The sequence below is a fragment of the Vulpes vulpes genome, chromosome X (genome assembly GCF_048418805.1).
Source record: "Vulpes vulpes isolate BD-2025 chromosome X, VulVul3, whole genome shotgun sequence".
In the NCBI taxonomy this organism is placed as follows: domain Eukaryota; kingdom Metazoa; phylum Chordata; class Mammalia; order Carnivora; family Canidae; genus Vulpes; species Vulpes vulpes.
In genome coordinates, this window is record NC_132796.1 from 47364149 (window position 1) to 47388530 (window position 24382).

General features: G+C 40.3%; 1 protein-coding gene and 2 pseudogenes across 5 annotated transcripts in view; 2 read left to right on the top strand and 1 right to left on the bottom strand.

Annotated features, from left to right (window-relative positions):
- The window catches only part of LOC112911203 (WAS/WASL-interacting protein family member 1 pseudogene), a 61575-nt pseudogene extending 39991 nt beyond the window's left edge, over positions 1 to 21584 (top strand).
- The window catches only part of ZC3H12B (zinc finger CCCH-type containing 12B), a 443182-nt gene that overhangs the window by 47302 nt on the left and 371498 nt on the right, over positions 1 to 24382 (top strand). The gene's annotated exons all lie outside the window — the stretch shown is intronic.
- LOC112911208 (proteasome subunit alpha type-1-like) lies at positions 23174 to 24280 on the bottom strand (annotated as a pseudogene).

Sequence of the window (24382 nt, forward strand, 5' to 3'; positions counted from 1 at the left end):
GAGTCTAGCTTATAATGTTTTCTTTCATGATCTATGCTTTTGGATTGTGTTTAAGATTTTTTAAATACTTAAGTAAGATATTATTTAAGTTTTTATTCAAATTTAAGTTAGTTAATATATATAGAGTAATATTAGTTTTAGGGGAAGAGTTACTGATTCAACATTTGCAGACAACACATGGTGCTCATTACAAGTGCACTCCTTAATCCTCATCACTTTTTCAACACACTCCCATACCCACTTCACTTTTCTTAACCACCAGTATATTCTCTGTAGTTAAGAGTCTGTTTCTTGATTTGCCTCTTTTTCCTTTGCAAGATAATTTAGTTTCTTAAATTCTATATATGAGTGAACTCATATGGTATTTGTCTTCCTCTCGCTGAAAAATTTGGCTTAGCATAATATCCTCTAGCTCCATCCATGATGTTGTAAATGATAAGATATAATTCATTTTATGGCTAAGTTATTATTTTATATTTATTATTTTATATTTATTATTTTTGTATATATATTTTTAAGATTATTTATTTATTCAGAGGGAGAGAGAGAGAGAGAGGCAGAGGGAGAAGCAGGCTCCATGCAGGGAGCCCGATGTGGAACTCAATCCCGGGTCTGCAGGATCACACCCTGGGCTGCAGGCGGCACTAAACTGCTGTGCCACCGGGGCTGCCCTATTTTTGTATATATTTTAATTGGAGTTTAATTTGCCGACATATAGTATAACACCCAGTGCTCATCAAGTCAAGTGCCCCCCTCAGTGCCTGACACTCAGTTACCCTATCCCCCCGCCAACCTCCCCTTCCACTACCCCTTGTTCATTTCCCAGAGTTAGGAGTCTCTCATGTTCTGTCACCCTTTCTGATATCTCCCACTCATTTTCTCTCCTTTCCTCTATAATCCCTTTCATTATTTTTATATTCCTCATATGAAAGAAACCATATAATGTTTGTCCTTCTCCAATTGACTTTCTTCACTCAGCATTATGCATTAGGCATTATGCATTATGCATCCATGTTGAAGCAAAAGGTGGGTATTCGTCGTTTCTAAAGGCTGAGTAATATTCCATTGTATATATAGATCACATTTTCTTTATGCATTCATCTTCTTATGGACACTGAGGCTCCTTCCACAGTTTGGCTATTGTGGACATTGCCACTATAAATATTGGGATGTAAGTGTCTCGGATTTTCACAGCACCTGTATCTTTAAAGTAAATCCACAGCAGTGCAATTGCTGGGTCATAGAGCAGTTATATTTTTAACTCTTTGAGGAACCTCCACACAGTTTTCCAGAGTGTCTGTACCAGTTCACGTTCTCACCAACAGTGCAAGAGGGTTCGCCATTCTCCACATCCTCTCCAACATTTGTTGTTTCATGTCTTGTTAATTTTCACCATTCTCGCTGGTGTGAGGTGGTATCTCATTGTGGTTTTGATTTGAATTTCCCTGATGGCAAGTGATGTGGAGCATTTTCTCATGTGCTTGTTGGCCATGTGTATGTCTTTGGTGAATTTTCTCTTCATGTCTTTTGCCCATTTCATAACTGGATTGTTTCTTGGGTGTGAGTTTAATAGCTTCTTTATAGATCTTGGATACTAGCCCTTTGTCTGATATGTCCTTTGCAAGTATGACATTCTGTAGGTTGTCTTTTAGTTTTGTTGATTGTTTCTTTTGCTGTGCAGAAGCTTTTTATCTTGATGAAGTCCCAATAATTCATTTTTGCTTTGTTTCCCTTGCCTTCGTGGATGTATCTTGCAAGAAGTTGCTGTGGCCAAGTTCAAAAAGGGTGTTGCCTGTGTTCTCCTCTAGGATTTTAATTGACTTTTGTCTCACATTTATTTATTTTTAAAGATTTTATTTATTTGTTCATGAGAAACAGAGAGAGAGATAGAGAGAGAGAGAGACAGAGACAGAGACAGACAGAGACTGACAGAGACAGAGAGAGGGAAGAAGCAGGCTCCATGCAGGGAACCAGACTTGGGACTCAATCCCAGGTCTCCAGGATCAGGCCCTGCCTGAAGGCGACACAAAACTGCTGAGCCACCCGAGCTGAAATTGTCTCACATTTAGATCTTTCATCTATTTTGAGTTTTTCTTTGTGTATGGTGTAACAGAATGGTCTAGTTTCATTCTTCTGCACGTGGCTGTCCAATTTTCCCAGCAGCATTTATTGAAGAGACTGCTCTTTTTCCAGTGGATAGACTTTCCTGCTTTGTCAAATATTAGTTGACCATAGAGTTGAGGGCCCATTTCTTGGTTCTCTATTCTGTTCCATTGATCTATGTGTCTGTTTTTGTGCCGGTACCACGCTGTCTGGTGGATCACAGCTTTGTAGTACAACTGGGAATCCAGCATTGTGATGTCCGTGTCTCTCGTTTTCTTTTTCAATATTCCCCTGACTATTCAGGGTCTTTTCTGATTCCACACAAATCTTAAGATTATTTGTTCCAACTCTCTGAAGAAAGCCCGTGGTATTTTGATGGGGATTGCATTGAACATGTAAATTGCCCTGGGTAACATTGACATTTTCACAATATTAATTCTTCCAATCCATGAGAATGGAATCTCTTTGTGTCTTCCTCAATTTCTTTCAGAGGTGTTCTGTAGTTTTTAGGGTATAGATCCTTTACCTCTTTGGTTAGGTTTTTTTCTAGATATCATATGCTTTTGGGTGCAATTGTAAATGGAATTGATTCCTTAATTTCCCTTTCTTCAGTCTCACTGTCAGTGTATAGAAATTCCACTGATCTCTGTGCATTGATTTTGTATCTTGCCACACTGCCAAATTGCTGTATGAGTTCTAGCAATCTTGCAGTGCAGTCTTTTGGGTTTTCTATGTACACTATCATGTCATCGGCGAAGAGGGAGAGTTGGACTTCTTCTTTGCCAATTTGAATGCCTTTTATTTCTTTTGGTTTTCTGATTGCTGAGGCTAGGACTTCTAGTACTATGTTGAATAGCAGTGGTGAGAGTGGACATCCCTGTCTTGTTCCTGATCTTAGGGGAAAGGCTCCCAGTGTTTCCCTATTGAGAATGATATTTGCTGTGGGCTTTTTATAGATGGCTTTTAAGATGCTGAGGAGTGTTCCCTCTATCCCTACACTCAGATGAGTTTTTTGATCAGGAATGGATGCTGTATTTTTTCAAATGCTTTCTCTGCATCTATTGAGAGGATCATATGGTTCTTGGTTTTTCTCTTGCTGATATGATCTATCATGTTGATTGCTTTACGAGAGTTGAACCAGCCTTGTATCCTGGGGATAAATAACACTTGGTCATGCTGAATAATCTTCTTAATGTACTGTTTAATCTTATTGGCTAGAATGTTGTTGAGAATTTTTGCATCTGTGTTCATCAGGGATATTGGTCTATAATTCTCCTTTTTTGGTGGGGTCTTTGTCTGATCTTGGAATTAAGGTGATTCAGGCCTCATAAAATGCATTTGGAAGTTTTCCATCTCTTTCTGTCCTTTTGAACAGCTTTAGTAGAATAGGCGTTATTTATGCTTTAAACGTTTGATAGAATTCCCTTTGAAAGACATCTAGTCCTGGACTTTTGTGTCTTGGGAGGTTTTTGATGACTGCTTCCATTTCCCCCTTGGTTATTGGCCTGTTCGGGTTTTCTGTTTCTTCCTGTCCCAGTTTTGGTATTTTGTGATTTTCCAGAAATGCATCCATTTCTTCTAGATTGCCTAATTTATTGGCATATACCTGTTCATAATATGTTTGTATAATCATTTGTACTTCCTTGGTATTGGTTGGTTGTGATCTCTTCTCTTTCATTCTTTTATTAATTTGAGTCTTTTCTATTTTATTTTTAATAAGGCTGGCTAATGGTTTATCTATCTTATTGGTTCTTTCAAAGAACCAACTCCTGGTTTTGTTGATCTGTTCTACAGTTCTTCTGGTCTCTATTTCATTGAGTTCTGCTCGGATCTTTATTATCTCTCTTCTGCTTGGTGTAGGTTTTATTTGCTGTTCTTTCTCCAGTTCCTTTAGGTGCAAGGTTAGCTTGTATATTTAAGTTGTTCCAATTTTTTGAGGGAGGCTTGTATTGCGATGTAGTTCCCTCTTCAGATTGCTTTGCTGTGTCCCAAAGATTTTTGAACAGTTGTATCTTGTATCTTCATTTTCATTAGTATCCATTTTTTAAAAATAATATTCTTCTCCAATTTCCTAGTTGACCCACTCGTCTCAAAAGATGCTCTTTAACGTCCACATGTTTTAGATTCTTCCAAATTTCTTCTTGTGATTGAGTTCTAGTTTCAAAGCATTGTGGTCTGAAAATATGAAGGGCACAATTCCATTCTTTAGGTATTGGTTGAGACCTGATTTATGACCCAGTATTTGTCTATTGTGGATAAAATTCCATGTGCACTTGAGAAGAATGTGTATTCAGTTGCATTCGGTTGGAGAGTTCTGTGTATATCTGTGAAATCCATCTGGTCCAGTTTATCATTTAAACCACAAATGTTGGATAGGATGCAGAGAAAAGGGAACCCTCTTACACTGTTGGTGGGAATGTGAACTGGTTCAGCCACTCTGGAAAACTGTGTGGAGGTTCCTCAAAGAGTTAAAAATAGACCTGCCCTACGACCCAGCAATTGCACTGCTGGGGATTTACCCCAAAGATTCAGATGCAATGAAACGCCGGGACACCTGCACCCCGATGTTTATTTTATTTTTTTTAATCTTTATTTATTTATGATAGTCACAGAGAGAGAGAGAGAGAGAGGCAGAGACACAGGCAGAGGGAGAAGCAGGCTCCATGCACTGGAAGCCCGATGTGGGATTCGATCCCGGGTCTCCAGGATCGCGCCCTGGGCCAAAGGCAGGCGCTAAACCGCTGCACCACCCAGGGATCCCACACCCCGATGTTTATAGCAGCAATGTCCACAATAGCCAAACTGTGGAAGGAGCCTCGGTGTCCATCGAAAGATGAATGGATAAAGAAGATGTGGTTTATGTATACAATGGAATATTACTCAGCCATTAGAAAAGACAAATACCCACCATTTGCTTCAACGTGGATGGAACTGGAGGGTATTAAAGCCTTTGTTTCTTTGGTGATGTTGTGCTTAGAAGATCGGTTTGTCATTTGTACAAAGTGCCGTGTTGAAGTCTCCTATTATTAGTGTATTATTATCTAAGTCTGTCTTTACTTTGTTCATTGATTGATATACTTGACAGGTCCCATATTAGGGGCATAAATATTTATGATTGTTAGGTCTTCTTGCTGGATAGACCCTTTAAGTATGATATAGTGTCCCTCTTCATCTCTTACTACAGTCTTTGTGAGAAACTTTAATTTCTCTGATATGAGGATTGCTACCCAGGCCTTCTGTTGAGGACCATTTGAATGGTAAATTGTTCTCCAACATTTCATTTTCATGCTGGAGGTGTCCTTAGGTATAAAATGAGTCTCTTGCAGACAGAAAATAGATGGGAATTGCTTTTATATCCAGTCTGAAACCCTGTGTCTTTTGATGTGATCATTAAACCCATTCACATTCAGAGTTACTATTGAATGATATGAAATTATTGTTATCATAATGCCTATTCAGTTCTTGATTTTGTGAATTATTTATTTGGGCTTCCTCTTATACAAGGTCCCTCTTAGTGTTTCTTGCAGAGCGGGTTTGGTGGTTACATAATTTTTCAGTTTCTGCCTATCTTGGAAGCTCTTTACCTCTCCTTTTTTTTCTGAATGAGAGCCTTGCTGGATAAAGTATTCTTGGCTGCATGTTCTTCTCATTTAACACTCTGAGTATATCCTGCCAGCCCTTTCTGACCTGCCAGGTCTCTGTGGAGATGTCTGATGTTAATCTAAGATTTTTCTCCATAAAAGTTAAGAATCTCTTGTCACTGCTTTAAGGATTTTCTCTTTATCTTTGGAATTTGAAAGTTTCAGTATTAAATGTTGAGGTATTGAATGGTTTTCATTGATTTTTTTGGGGGGGGCTAACCTCTCTATCTCCTGGATTTGAATGCCTGTTTCCCTCCCCATGTTAGGGAAGTTCTCAGCTATGATTTGTTCAAATACACTTTCTGGCCATCTAGCCCTCTTGGTGCTTTCTGGAATCCCAATTATACATAGATTCTTGCTACTGAGGCTATCATTTATTTCCCTTAACCTTTCCTCTTAGTCTTTTAAATGTTTTTCTCTTTTTTCCTCAGCTTCCTTCCTTGTCATCAACTTGTCTTCTATGTCACTCACTCTTTCTTCCACCTCATTTATCCTAGTAGTTAGGACCTCCAGTTTGGATTGCATCTCATTTAATTGATTTTTAATTTCAGTCTGATTAAGCTCTAAACTGCAGTCATGAAGTCTCTTGAATCCTTTATGCTTTTTTTCCAGAGCCACCAGTAGCTTTATAATTGTGCTTCTGAATTGGCTTTCTGACATTGAATTTTAATCCATATTCTGTAACTGTGTAGTAGAGTACTGTTTCTGATTTTTTTTTGTGGTGAGTTCTTCCTCTCTAGTCATTTTGCTCAGTGCAGCGTGGGTGTATGATTGGTCTGAGTCAAGCATATCAGGGATTCCTGGGTGGCTCAGTGATTGAGCACTCTCCTTGAACTCAGGGAGTGATCCCAGGGTCCCGGGACCAAGTCCCACATTGGACTCCCTGCATGGAGCCTACTTCTCCCTCTGCTTTTCTCTCTCTCTCTCTCTCTCTCATAAATAAATAAATATATATTCTTAAAAAAAAGATTATCAACCATGACCTAAGTAAATTTCACCCTAGATGATTCTGACGAGATCAGAGACCAGAAAATGAAAACAAAGATCAGAACAAAATAAAAGGACCACTAAAGTGAAAAACAAATTTTAAAACAAAGTAATAAAAAATAAAAGGCCAAGAACCCCAAAGAAGGAGGAAAAAAAAGAAAAAAAGGAAGAGAAAAGACACAAAAGTAAAAAGAATAAAAAAGAAGAAAGAGAAGAAAAAAAAAGGAGTACTGGGAGATTGTGGTGGTGAAGAAGTTTTAGTGAGGTAGAATGTAGTGTACTTGAGGCGTCCTAGCGGATGATCTTCTTCACTCTGAGTGTATTAAGTTCTGTATGTCAGAAGATGCTCAGTCCCAAATTTATATAAACCAGACATACTTGTAGAACGCCCCAAAATTGACCACCAAAACATAAATGATATAAAAGATGGGGGCAGAATGGCAATGAGGAATCTCACAGAATGAACCAGCATGGTATACCACTCGGTTTTGTGTGCATACAGGTAATGTTTTAGAAGGTATTAACTTATGCCATTGTAGAACAAAATGAGGCAGAGAAAACAAAAAACGCAAAACAAACAAATAAAAAAAAATCTTGTATATCTCCCAAAATTAAGTTGAGTATGTTGAAGGGAATCTAGAAGTGGAAAATATATCTAGGATCTGTACATGTAGAAATATGAAAGTCGTAAAGGAAGAATCTTAAAAATGAAGAGGTGCTAAAATACTGTAGTTAAGGTGGGTAAAGAGAAAAGCAATCGGAAATTTAAAGTCTGATGTAAAAACGAGTTATACTGGAAAGAGGAAAAAAAAATAGGACGGGTATCTTTAATTGTATATAATGTAAATCCCTTGACTTCCCCTGGAGCTTTCTAGTGCTGCTTTGTCAAGAACTTGCTGTTCCCCTGTTTTTCCAGCTGGTCATTTGGGGGAGAGGCTGCTGTGCTGATTCTCAGGTTTGTGTACCTGGCAGAGCTTCCCGGCCCCCTGCCAGATATGGGGCTCAGTGGGAGCTGTTTACCCCATGAGGCCTCTGTTCCCCAGTGGCCCCGCCCCTCCCAGGCACCAGGTGATAGAAATGACAACACTGGGGGAGGCCAGGTCTCCAGCTCTCGAGTTAGCTCCCCCAGTAACCACCCACAGCTCCCAGTCCACACTGGGCTAGATTCTCCTGGGCCCTGTGCAGGTGCACTGATCTGCACAGCTTTCAGGGCACCCAGCGGCAGGAGAGTCCTTGCTGCCTGTGCCCTCCCTGCCTCTGCCTGTCCTGGGGGGAAGGCAGGATCTTGGGCTATATGTGCTAGGTGCCCTGGGATCTGGGGCCCTGTGCTGCTGGAATCTCACTCCTGGGTCGTGGCTCCTGAAGGCAGCAGGGTGGAGACACCTCTGTCTGGAGCTGTCCACATAACCTACTGGCTTCTCACAAATTCCCCAGGTTGCATGCTCCATCCCTTTACCAAGATTTGTCCATGGTTTGTGGTGCACTTTCCCCTGGGTGCACTTCCTTTATTAGTAACTCCAGGAAACTTGAGGCTTCACTGCCCCTCCTGTGATTCTACCTGATTTCCCTGCTAAGGACTTTTCCATCCAGGAATAATATGGTGTGGATTTTTAAAGTTCCTGCTTCTCTGCAGCTGGGCTTTCTTGTCCAGCAGGCCTTCACCTCCCGGCTTTAGCCTGGCTCCTCTTGATGCCCCACCCCCACTTGATTCTTTTGTATTTGTTTTCCACCTTCCTACCTTGTTAGAAGTGAAAACCCTTCTCTCTGTAGCATTCTAGCTGTTCTCTCTTTCAATCTCAGGAAGAATTTATAGGTATTCAGGATGATTTGCAAGTTATCTAGGTAAGTTGGTGGGACCAGGTGAGTTGAGGACCCCCACTCTTATGCCATCTTGCCACTACACCACTTCTTTACCCACTCATCAGTTGATGTATAATTTGGGTTTTTCCATAATTTGGCTATTCTAGAGAATGCTGCTATAAATATAAACATCAGAGTACAAATGTCCCTTTGAATTAGTATTTTTAAAAAAAATTTATTAGTTTCAGAGTTAGAATTTGTTGATTCATCAGTTGTATATAACACCCAGTGCTTATTACTTCATGTGCCCTCACCCAATTATCCCTTCTCACCGCCCACCTCTCCTTCAGGAACCCTCAGTATATTTCCTAGAGTTCAGTATCTCTTATGGTTTTCCTGCTTTCAATTTTCATCTAATTTTATTTTTCCTTCCCTATCCCTCTGTTCATCTGGTTTGTTTCTTAAATTCCACATATGAGTTAAATCATATGGTATTTTTCTGTCTCAGATTGAATTATTTCACTTAGCATAATACCCTCTGGTTCCATCCATGTCATTGCAAATGGCAATATTTTATTCTTTTTGATGGCTGAGTAATACTCTATTGTGTTTATATACCACCTCTTCCATATCCATTCCTCTTTTTTTTTCCCATGCATCTTTTGATGGATATCTCATCTCTTTCCCTATTTTGGCTATTGTGGACATTGCTGTTATAAACATTATGTTGTGTGTGCCCTCTTGACTCACTATTTTGGTTTCCTTTGGATAAATACCTGGAAGTGCAATTGTTGATTTGTAGGGTAGTTCTATTTTTAACATGTGGAAAAGCCTCCATATTGTTTACCAGAGTGGGTGCACCAGTTTGTGTTCCCAAAAGCAGTGTAAGAGGGTTCTACTTTCTCCACATCCTCACCAACATGTTTTTCCTGAGTTAGTTTTTACTCATTCTGACTAGTGGGAGGTGGTATCTCATCATGGTGTTGATTTGTATTTCCCTAATGCCAGGTGATGTTGAGTATATTTTTAGGTGTCTGGTAACCCTTTTTAATGTTTTTGGAGAAATGTCTCTTCATGTCTTTCTCCATTTCTTGACTAGATTTTTCTTATCTTGATGAAATCCTAATAGTCCATTTTTCTTTGTTTTCCCTTTGTCTCTAGAGACATGTCTAGCAAGAAGTTGCTGCAGATGAAATAAAGGAGGTTGTTCCATGTGTTTTCCTCTATGATTTTGATGGATTCTTGTCTCATATTTAGTTATCTTATATATTTTGAGTTTATTTTTGTGTATGCTGTAAGAAAATGGTCTAGTTTCATTCTTCTCCCATAGCTGTCCAATTTTCCCAACATCATTTGTTAAGAGATTGCCTTTTTTCCATTAAATTTTCTTTCCTGCTTTGTTGAAGATCAGTTGGCCATAGAGGTGAGGGTACATTTCTGGGTTCCTTATCCTGTTCCATTGATTTATGTGTCTATTTTTGCGCCAGTACAATTCTTTTTTAAAAAATGTTATTTGTTCATGAGAGACACAGAGAGAGCGAGGCAGAGACATAGGTAGAGGGAGAGGCAGGCTCCATGCAGGGAGCCCGATGTGGGACTTGATCGTAAGACTCCAGGATCACTCCCTGAGCCGAAGGCAGACGCTTAAACAGTGAGCCAACCAGGTGTCCCAGTACCATTCTGTCTTGATGACTACAGCTTTGTAAAATAGCTTGAAGTCCAGAATTGTGATATCTGAAGCTTTGGTTTCCATTTTCAACATTCCTTTGGCTATGTGGGGTCTTTTTTATTTCCATACAAATTTTAAGATTTTTTTCCACCTATGTGAAAAATGTTCATGATATTCAATAGGAATTACATTGAGTGTGTAAATTCCTTTGGATAGCATACAAATTTTAACAATGTTTTTGCAATCCACGAGCAGCCATTTATTTGTGTCTTCTTCCATTTCTTTCATAAATATTCTAGAGTGTTCCTTTATCTCTTGGGTAAGGTTTATTCCTAGGTATCTTATGGCTTTTGCTGCAATTGTAAATAGGATCAATTTCTGGATTTTCTTCTGCCTCATCGTTCGTATATAGAAATACAACTGACTTCTGTGCATTGATTTTCTTTTCTTGAAGTTATTTTATTTATTTTTTTATTGGAGTTCAATTTGCCAACATATAGCAAAACATATAGCAACATATAGCAAAAAAGGAAATGCTCATCCCATCAAGTGCCCCCCTCAGTGCCCATCACCCAGTCAACCCCACCCCCCACCCACCTCCCTTTCCACCACCCCTAGTTCATTTCCCAGAGTTAGGAGTCTCTCATGTTCTGTCTCCCTCTCTGATATTTCCCACTCATTTTTCTCTCCTTTCCCATTTATTCCCTTTCACTATTTTTTATATTCCCCAAATGAATGAGACCATACAATGTTTATCCTTCTCCAATTGACTTATTTCACTCAGCATAATACCCTCCAGTTCCAACCATGAAGAAGCAAATGGTGGGTAATTGTCATTTCTAATGGCTGAGGAATATTCCATTGTATACATATACCACATCTTCTTTATCCATTCACCTTTTGATGGACACCGAGGCTACTTCCACAGTTTGGGTATTTTTGGGCATTGCTGCAATAAACATCGGGGTGCAGGTGTCCCAGTGTTTGCTGCATCTGTAACGTTGGGGTAAATCCCCAAAAGTGCAATTGCTGCACAGGTCTATTTTTAACTTTTTGAGGAACCTGCACACAGTTTTCCAGAGTGGCTGTCCCAGTTCACATTCACACCAACAGTGCAAGAAGGTTCCCCTTTCTCCACATCCTCTCCAACATTTGTTGTTTCCTGCCTTGTTAATTTTCCCCATTCTCACTGGTGTGATGTGGCATCTCATTGTGGTTTTGATTTGTATTTCCCTGATGGCAAGTGATGCGGACCATTTTCTCATGTGCTTCTTGACCATGTCTAGGTCTTCCTCTGTGAGAGTTCTGTTCATGTCTTTTGCCCATTTCATGATTGGATTGTTTGTTTCTTTGGTGTTGAGTTTAATAAGTTCTTTATAGATCTTGGATACTAGCCCTTTATCTGATATGTCATTTGCAAATATCTTTTCCCACTCTGTAGGATGTCTTTAATTTTGTTGACTGTTTCTTTTGCTGTGCAAAGCTTCTTATCTTGATGAAGTCCCAATAGTTCATTTTGCTTTTCTTTCTCTTGGCTTCATGGATGTATCTTGCAAGAACTTGCTGTGGCCAAGTTCAAAAAGGGTGTTGCCTGTACTGTCCTCTAGGATTTTGATGGAATCTTGTCTCACATTTAGATCTTTCATCCACTTTGAGTTTATCTTTGTGTATGGTGTAAGAGAATGGTCCAGTTTCGTTCTTCTGCATGTGGATGTCCAATTTTCCCAGTACCATTTATTGAAGAGACTTTATTTTTTTTTCCAGTCAATAGTCTTTCCTCCTTGTCAAAAATTAGTTGACCATAAAGTTCAGGGTCCTCTTTGGATTCCTATTATGTTCCATTGATCCATGTGTCTGTTTTTGTGCCAGTACCATACTGTCTTGATGACCACAGCTTTGTAGTACAACCTGAAATCTGGCATTGTGATGCCCCCAGCTATGGTTTTCTTTTTTAATATTCCCCTGGCTATTCAGGGTCTTTTCTGATTCCACAGAAATCTTAAGATGATTTGTGCCAACTCTCTGAAGAAAGTCCATGTTATTTTGATAGGGATTGCATTAAATGTGTAAATTGCCCTGGGTAACATTGACATATTCACAATATTAATTCTTCCAATCCATGATCATGGAATATTTTTCCATCTCTTTGTGTCTTCCTCAATTTCTTCCAGAAGTGTTCTGTAGTTTTAAAGGTATAGATACTTTACCTCTTTGGTTAGGTTTATTCCTAGGTATCTTATGCTTTTGGGGGCAATTGGAAATGGGATTGACTCATTAAATTCTCTTTCTTCAGTCACATCGTTAGTGTATAGAAATGACACTAACTTCTGGGCATTGATTTTGTATCCTGCCAGACTGCTGAATTGCTGTTTGAGTTCTAGGAATCGTGGGGTAGAGTCTTTTGGGTTTTCTGTGTACAGTATCATGTCATCTGCGAAGAGGGAGAGTTTGACTTCTTCTTTGCCAATTTGAATGCCTTTTATTTCTTTTTGTTGCCTGATTGCTGAGGCTAGGATTTCTAGTATTATGTTGACTAGCAGTAGTGAGAGTGGACATCCCACTCTCGTTCCTGTTCTTAGGGGAAAGGCTCCCAGTGTTTCCCCATTGAAAAAGATATTTGCTGTGGGCTTTTCGTAGATGGCTTTTAAGATGCTGAGGAGTGTTCCCTCTCTCCCTACACTCTGATGAGTTTTGATCAGGAATGGATGCAGTATTTTGTCCAATGCTTTCTCTGTAGCTATTGAGAGGATCATATGGTTCTTGTTTTTTCTCCTGCTGATATGATGAATCACATTCATTGCTTTATGAGTGTTGAACCAGCCTTGCATCCAGGGGAAAAATCCCACTTGGTCATGGTGAATAATCTTCTTAATGTATTGTTGGATCCTATTGGCTAGTATCTTGTTGAGAATTTCTGCATCTGTGTTCATCAGGGATATTGGTCTATAATTCTCCTTTTTTGGGGGGGTCTTTGGTTTTGGAATTAAGGTGATGCTGGCCTCATAGAATGAGTTTGGAAGTATTCCATCACTTTCTATCTGTTTGAACAGCTTTAGTAGAATAGGTATGATTTCTTCTTTAAGTGTTTGATAGAATTCCCCCAGGGAAGCCATCTGGCCCTGGACTTTGTGTCTTGGGAGGTTTTTGATGACTGCTTCAATTTACTCCCTTGTTATTGGCCTGTTCAGGTTTTCTATTTCTTCTTGTTTCAGTTTTGGTAGTTTGTGCATTTTCCAGTAAAGCGTCCATTTCTTCTAGGTTCCCTAATTTATTGGCGTAAAGCTACTCATAATAAGTTTTTAAGATCATTTGGATTTCTTTGGTATTGGTGGTGATCTCTCCTTTCTCATTCATGATTTTATTAATTTGAGTCTTCTCTCTCTTCTTTTTAATAAGGCTGGCTAATGGTTTATCTATCTTATTAATTCTTTCAAAGAACCAACTCCTGGTTTTGTTTATCTGTTCCATGGTTCTTCTCGTCTCTAATTTCTTGAGTTCTGCTTGAATCTTTATTTACTCTCTTCTTCTGCTGGATGTAGGATCTATTTGCTCTTTTTTCTCCAGCTCCTTTAGGTGCAACGTTAGCTTTTGTATTTAAGTTCTTTCCAGTTTTTGAATGGATGCTTGTATTGCAATATATTTCCCCCTCAGGACTGCTTTTCCTGTATCCCAAAGATTTTGAACAGTTGTATCTTCATTCTCATTAGTTTCCATGAATCTTTTTAATTCTTCTCTACTTTCCTGGTTGACCCTTTCATCTTTTAGCAGGATGGTCTTTAACCTCCACGTGTTTGAAATCCTTTCAAACTTCTTGTGATTTAGTTGTAGTTTCAAAGCATTATGGTCTGAAAATATACAGGGGACAATCTCAATCTTTTGGTATTGGTTAAGACCTGATTTGTGACCCAGTATGTGGTCTCTTTTGGAGAAAGTTCCATGTGCACGTGAGAAGAATGTGTATTCAGTTGTGTTTGGTTGTAAATTTCTGTAAATATTTGTGAAATCCCTCTGGTCTAGTGTTTCATGTAAAGCTCTTGTTTCTTTGGAGATGTTGTGCTTAGAATATCTATCGATTGTAGAAAGCGCTACATTCAAGTCACCAAGTATAAGTGTATTATTATCTAAATATGTCTTCACTTTGGTTATTAATTGATTGATATACGTGGCAGCTCCCACATTTGGGCATAAATATTTATGATTGTTAATTCCTCTTGTTGGATAGATCCCTGAAGTATGATACAGTGTCCCTTTTCATCTCTTACTACAGTCTTTGGTATAAACTTTATCTGATATGAGGTTTGATACCCCTGATTTATTTTGAGGACCATTTGAATGGTAAATAGTTCTGCAAGCTTTCATTTTCAGGCTGGAGGTGTCCTTATGTCTAAATGAGTCTCTTGTAGACAGCAAGTACATGGGTCTTGCTTTTTTATCCAGTCTGAAACCCTGTGCCTTTTGATGGGGTCATTAAGCCCATTCACATTCAGAGTTATAATTGAAATATATGAATTTAGTGTCTTCATGATACCTATTCAGTCCCTGTTTTTGTGGATTGTTTCCTTGGACTTCCTCTTTTTTTTTCAGGGCCCCATTAGTATTTCTTGCAGAGCTGGGTTGGTCATCACATATTCTTTCAGTTTCTGCCTATCTTGGAAACTCTTTCTCTCTCCTTCTATTTTTAATGAGAGCCTTGCTGGATAAAGTGTTTTTGGTTGCATGTTCTTCTCATTTAGGACCCTGAATATATCCTGCCAGCCCTTTCTGGCCTCCCAGGTCTCTGTGGAGAGGTCTGCTGTTAATCTAATATTTCTCCCCATAGAAGTTAGACATTTCTTGTCTCTAGCTGCTTTAAGGATCTTTTCTTTATGTTTGGAATTTGCTAGTTTCAGTATTACGTGTCGAGGTGTTGAGTGGTTTTTATTGGTTTCGGGGGGGGGTCTCTCTATTTCCTGGATCTGAATGCCTGTTTCCCTTCCCAGGTTAGGAAAGTTCTTAGCTAGAATATGTTCAAATACATATTCTGCACCTCTGTCCCTTTCGGCGCTCTCGGGAATCCCAATTAAACGTCGATTTTTTTCCTTGTGAGCCTGTCATTTATTTCCCTTAACCTATCCTCATGATCTTTTGTTTTTCTCTTTTTTCTTCATTTTCCCTCCTTGCCATCAACTTGTCTTCTATGTCACTCACTCGTTCTTCTACCTCGTTAACCCTCATCTTTAGGACCTCTAGTTTGGATTGCATCTCATTTAATTGATTTTTAATTTCTGCCTGATTAGGTCTAAATTCTGCAGTCATGAAGTCTCTTGAATCCTTTATCCTTTTTTAGAACCACTAGTAGCTTTATCATTGTGCTTCTGAATTGGCTTTCTGACCTTGAATTGTAATCCAAATTTTTTAACTCTGTCGGAGAGGGGATTGTTTCTGATTCTTTCTTTTGAGGGGAGTTTTTCCTTCTAGTCATTTTTATCACTGCAGAGTTGGCCAAAAACAAGTTGTACTGGAAAAAGGAGAAAAAGAGAGAAGAGAAAAAAGAAAAAGTAGAAGGAAAAAGAAAAAAAAGTGGGGGGATGGAAACAGAGAGCAAAAAACAAGGGGACTATCTTCTGATTCTATATACTGTAATTCCCTGGGCTTCCCCTGGAACTTTCCAGTATTCTTTGGTCAATAACTTGCTTTTCCCCTTTCTGTCTGGTCTTCTGAGGGAGGGGCCTGCTGTGCTTATTCTCTGGTGTGAACACCTGGGGGAGCTGCTCAGTCCCCTGCATGGTGCAGGGCTCAGTGGGAGTTGTTTATCCTCTTTATCCTGTGAGGCCACTGTTAGGCTCAGTGGGACTTGTTTATCCTGTGAGGACCCAGGAGTAACAACAACATTGGAAGCATCCAGCTCTCCAGCCCTGGAGTCAGCTCCCACAGTTCCTACAGTCCGCAGGGACCTGGGTGCTCCCGGGGTGGGGGCCGTCGATCTGCACAGCTCGGGGCCGCCCGGCTGCAGGAGCATCCTTGCTGTCCTGGGCCCTCCCGGCTTCTGCCTGTCCCAGGGGTTGGGGCGCAGGATCTTGGGCTGTGTCCCCCAGTGCCCTGGGCTCAGGCCCTGCACCAATGAAATCGTGCTCTAGGGCCGCCCAGCCCCCCTCCTCGCGGAGCTGCTGCGGAGCTGCTCCCCTGGCCCCACGGGGCACCAGCTGCAGCCCTTTACGGTGTGTGGCAGGCTCCCCCCGGGGACCCACTTCCTCTGTTAGTGCCCCTGGGAGCCTGAGGGCATCCCAGCTCCTCCTGGGATTCTGCTCCTAACTCCCTGTGGGCACCTTTGCGTCCGGGAAGATGGTGAAGCTCCTGCTTCTCCGGGATGGGGGCTTTCCTGTCTTGGAGGCACTCGCCACACAACCTTAGCTCCGCTCCTGGCGGGTCCCCTTCCCTTTGGATGCTTTTTTATTTCTTTATTGTTTTTCCTCATCTTCCTACCTTGATAGAAGCGCGAACTCTTCTCACTGTAGCATTCCAGCTATTTTCTCTTTAAATCTCAGGCCGAATTCGTAGGTTTTCAGGATGATTTGAAAATTATCTAGGTAATTTGGTGGGGACAGGTTACTTGGTGACCCTACTCTTTCTCCATCTTGCCCCCTCCTCTCAGTTTATATGTTTCTTGAATTTATTCGTTTCTTCTTGATTGCCTAATTTCTTGCATATAATTGCTTATAATATTCTCTTATAAATGTGTGCTTTCCTTCAATGTTGGTTGTGATCTCTCCTCTTTCATTCATAATTTTATTTATTTGGATCCTTTTCTATTTTCTTTTTGATAAGTCTGCCTGGGCATTTATAGATGTCATTAATTCTTTCTAAGAACAATCTCCTAGTTTCATTGCTCTTTTCTACTTTTAAAAATATCTGTATCATTGATTTCTGCTCAAATCTTTATTATTTCTCTTCACTTACTGGATTTAGGCTTCATTTACTATTCTTTTGCCAATTTCTTTAGATGTAAGGTTAGTTTGTGTATTTGAGACTTTTCTTGCTTCTTGAGAAAGTCCTTTAATGTCAAATAATTCCCACTTAGGACTGCCTTTGCTACATCCTAAAAGTTTTGCATCATTTTCATTTTCATTTGCTTCCATGTATTTTCAAAATTCTTTAATTTCCTGATTGGCCCATTCATCCTTGAGTCCGATGTTCTTTAAACTCCATATACTGTGGTCATCCAAATTTTTTCTGTCATTGACCTCAAGTTTTACAGCATTATGATCTTAAAATATGCATGGTATGACCGCAATCTTTTTGTACCAGTTGAGACTTGATTTGTGACCCAACATGCGATCTAATCTGGTGAATGATCTACGTGAACTCAAGAATGTGCATTCTACTTTAGGATGAAATTCTCTGACTGTATCTATTAAGTCCATCTGGTCCAGTGTGTCATTCAGAATAGATGGCAAGCTGCAAGATGATTCATTACTATGAATAGCTAACTTATGGTCACATTCTTCCGTAAGGGCTTTTTTCAATAAGGCTGTTGCCCTTCTCATCTGGTTCATGTTTTTAACTGGGAAAACTTCAGATGGCTTAGCTACCTCTTTGATAGAATTATCATGTTCTTTCAGGGTGGCAACATGCTGACCCAATCGTGCCCTCAAGTCTGCTGCTGGTGTGTTTAAATCTGACTTGCTTTTCATTGCTGCTTCTCTCAGGTAAGAGTCTTGGGAGCTGGTGAAGGACAGCTGCTCCACAGGCTTCAAGGTCTTCTTTCAGAATGTCACTGCGATCATAGAGCTCTATTGTTGGTGAGTTAGTGGAGGATTCTTTTTTTTTTTTTTGAATCAGGAGAGCTTAGGGTTTGCAAAATACATTTATGTTTTTCGGTGGACAGGGCATATCTTTCTGGTTCAGAGTGGATTAATTTTAAGGCCTCTATTCCATCTTCTCCCTCAATCTTGTCATTGGATTTGGCTGTGGTTCTGGACTCTTGAAAATGATATCATCTTCACTTACAGAGACTTTGAGGTCACTGCTGCTGCTGCTGCTCAAGCTTTCCTCTTCCTGCACTTCCTGCATTTTTCTGAAGGGTTTCTGTGACTCTGGGTCCCCTGAAGGAAGATGATCTGAGCAACCTTCCCACGCCGAACCTTGATCTTGAGAACACTCATTTTCAGATGCACAGCATTCTGAGGCTTATATGGGAATACCTGGCAGTGTTCTCAAAGCCTGAAAGCGTCCCCCCAGCCAATACCCAATACGCCCAGACCCATTCAGTCAAGTATGCACAACTGGGGGTCCTTGCCAGTGCCCGGTGCCCCCAGGCATCCCAGCCCTGGGCCGCCCCGCCCCCCGCCTTCCTGGGAAGCCAAGTGCAGCTTTTCAGGAGGCTCCCCCCACCAAATATCCTCTAGCTCCTTCTTGCCCTTATCCAGCAGGCCTCTCCTGCCCCCCATGCTCAGCAGGGCCTTGGATGACAAGCCGCCTCTTCTGCCACCCCCAGTGGGCAATAGGCCCTCCATCCACAGGGAAGAGAGCCCACGCCCGCCCCCTCAGAACAGCAAGCCCCCAGTGACTTCTACTCCCAGGCCTTCCTCCTCCACCTCCTCACAGGCCCCACCCCCGCCGCCGCCACCCAGCGGGCCTGGCCCTCCCCCTGCTTCCGGGTTCCAGTGGCGCCGATGAAACCCCAGGACTCCCACAGAGGGAACTGTCCCTCACTTCGTCTACGCCGCCCTTGTCTTCGCTGGGATGATCGGGCCCTCTTACACCCTCGCCCACTGAGAGACCCCCTCCTCTGGTGAGGGACCCACCCAACAGATCAGGCCCTCTCCCACCACCCCCTCCAATAAACAGAAATGGCAGCACATCTCGGGCCCTGCCTGCTACCCCCTAGTTGCTATCCAGGAGTGGAGTAGATAGTCCCAGGAGAGGAGCCTGGCCTCCTCTTCCTCCCTACAGGCCTGTTGCTGGGGCACCTCCCCCTCCTCCACCATCAACATCAATTAGAAATGTGCAGATACTTGTTTCCTTGTTGATCTTCTGCTTAAATCATCTGTCCATTGCTGTGAGTGGGATGTTAAAGACTGCTACTATTATTGTACTATTATCAATGGGTTTCTTTAATTTTGTTATTAATTGTTTCATATAGTTGCTCCCGAGTTATTGATATAAATACAATTGTTAGATCTTGTTGCTTTATAGACCCATTTATTATGATATAGTGTACTTTTTCATCTATTACAGTCTTTGGTTTAAAATCCAGTTTGTCGGAATGCCTGGGTGGCTCCATGGTTAGGCATCTGCCTTTGGCTCAGGGCGTGATCCTTGAGTCCTGGGATCAAATCCCACATCAGGCTCCCTGTATGGAGCCTGCTTCTTCCTCTGCCTGTGTCCCTGCCTCTCTCTCTCTCTCTCTCCCTCTCTCTCTCTCTGTCTCTCATGAATAAATAAATAAATAAAATATATTAAAAAAAATAAAATCTAGTTTGTCTGATATAAGGATGGCTGCTCCATCTTTCTTTTGATGTCCATTGGCGTTATAACTTGTTCTCCAACCCCCTCACTTTCAATCTGGAGGTGTCTTTGGATGTAAAATGAGTTCATGTTAGCAGTATATCGATGGATCTTGTTTTTATCCAGTCTGATACCCTATGTCTTTTGATTGGAGCATTTAGTCAACTTACATTCAGAGTAATTATTGAAAAGTATGAATTTAATATCATTGTATTACCTGTAAAGTTGCTGATTTTGTAGATTGTGTTCCTTTCTGTTGTTTTGTTTGTTTTTGGTTTGTTTTGTGTTTACTTTTGGGCTCTCTCTTCACTCAAATCTTCCTTTCTCATATTTCTTGCAGGGTTGGTTTAGTGTTCAGGAACTCCTTTGTTTTCTGTTTGTCTTGGAAACTCTTATCTCTTCTATTCTGAATGACAACCTTGATGGATAAAGTATTCTTGGGTGCATATTTTTCCCACTTATCATGACAGTGCTTTCTGACCTGCCAGATCTCTGTAGGGAGTTCTGACAGCCTTATGGACCTATCTATCCTTGTGGATTAAAGACCACTTTTCCTGAGCTGCTTTCAGGATTTTCTTTTTTATCTTTAAAATTTGCAAGTTTCACTATAATTTCTCAAGTTGTTGACCTATTTGTTGATTTTGAAGAGTGTTCTCTGTGCCTCTTGGACTTGAATGCCTGTTTGCTCCCCCAGATTAGGGAAGTTCTAAGCTAAAATTTGTTCAGATAAGCATTCTGGCCCTCATTTATCCACTCTTCAACTTTTGGGACTCCTAAAATATGGATTTTTTTAGCTTAATGGTATTGCTGAGTTCCCTATGTCTACCTTTTATCTAATAGTTTTCTTTCCCTAATTTTTAGCTTCCTTTTTTCTATTTTTATTATTTTATTATTTTCTATTTTATTATTATTTTTTATTTTATTTTTCCCTAATTTTATCTTGTATATCACTGTTTCACTCTTAATCGTTCATCCTTATTTGTATTATCTCCACTTGAGACTGCATCTTCACAATACCATTTTTAATTTTCCCTGACAGGATTATAATTCTTTTATCTCTACAGTAAGGGATTTTCTACTGTCTTTTATGCTTTTTCAAACCTAGGTAGTATCTTTATAACCATTGTTTTAAATTTCTTGTTCTGGCATCTTACAATCCATACTGATTAAATCCCTTGTTGTGTGTACTACCTCCTGTTCTTCCTTTTGGAATGAATTTCCCTACTTTGTCATTTTGTCCAGAAAAGGAAATAAGAAATAATAAGAGGAAAACAACAAAAACAATAGCAACAACCACAAAGAAACAAACAAACAAATGATGTGTTTTGTTCTGTGTTCTGTTATTTACATATATGTAAATAAAATAAAAATACAGTGAAAATAAACAAAAGTTTAATATATCTATATAAAATATATATAAAAATTAAAATCAAAAAAGGATAAGAAAGGATTTAGAAATGAGAAAACTGAAAAATTGTATTAAAAGACTGATAAATAAAAATACAAAGACTGCCATACACTGTTTTTCCTGAGGTCTGAAGCTTTGCAACCCTCTGTGATCAGTAACATTCTTGTGAGAGCGTTGTTTGTGCTGGTCTTTTGGGGGAGGGACCAGTTGTCCAGATTCTTAGGTGGACTTGCTGTTGGTGGAAATGAGCCTCCAGTGTTCAGGGAGGACTCAGTGTAAGTGGCTCTGGATTCCACTAGGTGGTACTGTTTTGCTCCCTACATGCTTTCATCAATGATGGGTGGGATGAATATGGCTACATCCCTGCTCTCTAGGCCCTGAGATGAAAATTCTCACCCCCACTCTTCAGTGTGCCCCCATAGAAAAGCAGTCAATCACTCTTGTCTCCGTGGTTTCCACCGAAGTCTATGTTCACCCAACCTATGACTGAGGTACACAACTGAGTTTCAAAACTCCAAATTTTAGGGATTCCCACATCACAAACCTGCACTGTTCCTTCCAGGAAGGGTCTCATCGTGCTTCTACCTTTTTCTGGACCTGTTCTAGAAAAGCATTTAAATGACTGTACAGCAGTTCACAGTTTATGGCAACACAGAGCAGAAAGCTGACACCTGGACTTGCTGTTCTCAGCCAGCTGCCCCTCTCCTATGCCTGACAACTCTGCCACATTAAGGCACCACTAGTTCTTCTTGTGATCCTGGGAATCCTCAGACCACACTGTGACACCTGGTATTCTACTCTACCTCATTATCTGATCACCTTTAACCCAGGCATGTCCTCCATTGTAGCAGACTTCTAAAAGTTCTGATTTTGCAGTCCGCTGCTTAAAATACTTTGAGGTAGCCTCCTTAAGTAGTCTCCCTCCCTTGGCTAATCACACCAAAATCACATCTCTGCACCTCCTACTTTCCAAATGGTGGTCACTTTTCTACTTGTAGACTTGAAACATTGTTTTCTCAGATCTCCGTTTCATTCTTCTGTTGTTCAAAATGAATTGATATCTATCTAGTTGTATTTGAGGGATGAGACAAACTTAGGGTCCCCCTACTCCTCCACCATCTTAACTCCTTCTCTGTCTTCTGGTTATTTTTGTAGTTCTCTTTTGTATCTTGATTCTTCTTTTTCTCTCTTCCTCTGTGATTGATGAGTGTCTACAATGTTCTGGTTGGCTCCATTTCTGTGTAGTTTTTGGGTATTTATCACAGATTTTTGATTTATCATTACCATTAAGTTAATATATAGTATCCTAATTAAATAGCAGTCTATATCAACCTGGTGGTCATTAAGTTTATTTTTTTAGGAAATAAAAAAGGTTTAACTTATTTTTTATTCTATGCTTTTATTTAAATTCTAGTTAAATTCTATTAGTTTCAGGACTGGAATTTAGTGATTCATCACTTACATACAATACCTAGTGCTCACCACAAACAAATGCCTTCCTTAATACCTGTCACTCATTTAACGCATCCCTCTGCCCACCTCCCCTCTAGCAACTCTGTTCTCCATACTTAAGAGTCTTTTTAGGGTTTGCCTCTCCTTTTCCCTTCCCACATTCATCTGTTTCATTTCTTGAATTCCACATATGAGTGGAATAATATGTAATTTATCTATCTGACTTATTTAGCTTATGATAATACTCTCTGACTCCAAGTTATTGCAAATATCAAGATTTCATTCATTTTTTATGGCTGAGTATTATTCCCTTGTATGTATATACTACAAAATTTTTATCTGTTTGTCAGTTGATGGGCATTTGGACTCTTTCAATAATTTGGCTATTATAAACATCAGTGAGCCTGTGTCCCTTTGACTCAGTATTTTTTTTCACAGGCAGGTGAAACAATTTTATTTCACAGTTGTCTTTAAAACCAGAAAGACACTATGTTCTTCATAGAAAACATTAGTACAGGTAACTATACTTTCTATAATTATATAGACCCTCTCAAAGAAAAATGCACACCATTATATGGTTCAGACAAGTTACTTGGGAAAAACACATCTGGACTGATTCTTAAAACATACCAGAAGACCACGCTGCATCTTTTGGTTCAAAGTATAGATTACTGTCATCAGTAAGGGCTCCTGCATTCTTACATATTTGATAATACACATATAGACTGGTTTGTGACTTAATGCTCCATTGGTTCATCAGCCTTTTCTGCAGGTTCATCAGCAGGTTGAGCAGGCTATTCCTTTCTCTGTGGTCTTTCTTCAAGACCTTCCAGGAACAGAGATACATCATCATTATCATAAATCGTAAACTCCAACTCTTTACCAACAATTCCAATGGAAATATTCTTTGTAGTTAGGTCCTGTTCTGCAGGAAGTGTCTCTCGTAAGGCACGCAGACCATGTTTAACCAGTTCATTCAAATTGCACTCCATAAACCCAGACATATGTCTCTCCAAGTAAGTACGAGCTGATTGAGAACGGGCTCCAATGGACATGGCTCTACAGTCAAAATAGTTGGCAGATGGACAGGTTTGGAAAATGTGAGGGCATATATCCTCATAACCAGCAATAAGCAGTCCAACACCATATGGTCTCCAGCCATACTGTTGTGTTGGTATCTGGGGTCTTGCTTCCAATTAGAAATACAAGACGAGACACAGGAAGAGGTCTGTCAAATACAAATCTGGAATCCAAACACTCCTGGTGCATAAAATTACATAACAGTCTAGCATCAGCAGTAAGTCCCGCAATTGAGATATCAATATGGTTATCAACATGGAGAATTTTCTTCTGATGAGCTGCAAGCTCTGACTGTGCTCTCTTCAATGCAACCAACACTGCATGGGTTTTGATTTCATTGGTGTTCAATTTACCAACATACAGAATAACACCCAGTGCTCATCCTGTCAAGTGCCCCCCTCAGTGCCCGTCACCCATTCACCCCCACCCCCCGCCCTCCTCCCCTTCCACCACCCCTAGTTCATTTCCCAGAGTTAGGAATCTTTATGTTCTGTCTCCCTTTATGAAGGGAAGGGAGAAGAAATGTGTGGGTTTTGATTTCAGACCCACTGTGGCTGAACCTTGTTTGACAGCTTCCATTGCATATTCAATTTGATGAATCCTGCCCTGAGGGCTCCAAAAAGTGACGTCATTATCATACTGGTTGCGAAACATGGTTCCCGCGGGGGTCCCGCTGCGGCCTCCCACAGAGGCAGAGGTGGCAGCTTCAGGAGCGTGCTGACCCGGTATTTTTGCATCCTTGGACTAAATACCTAC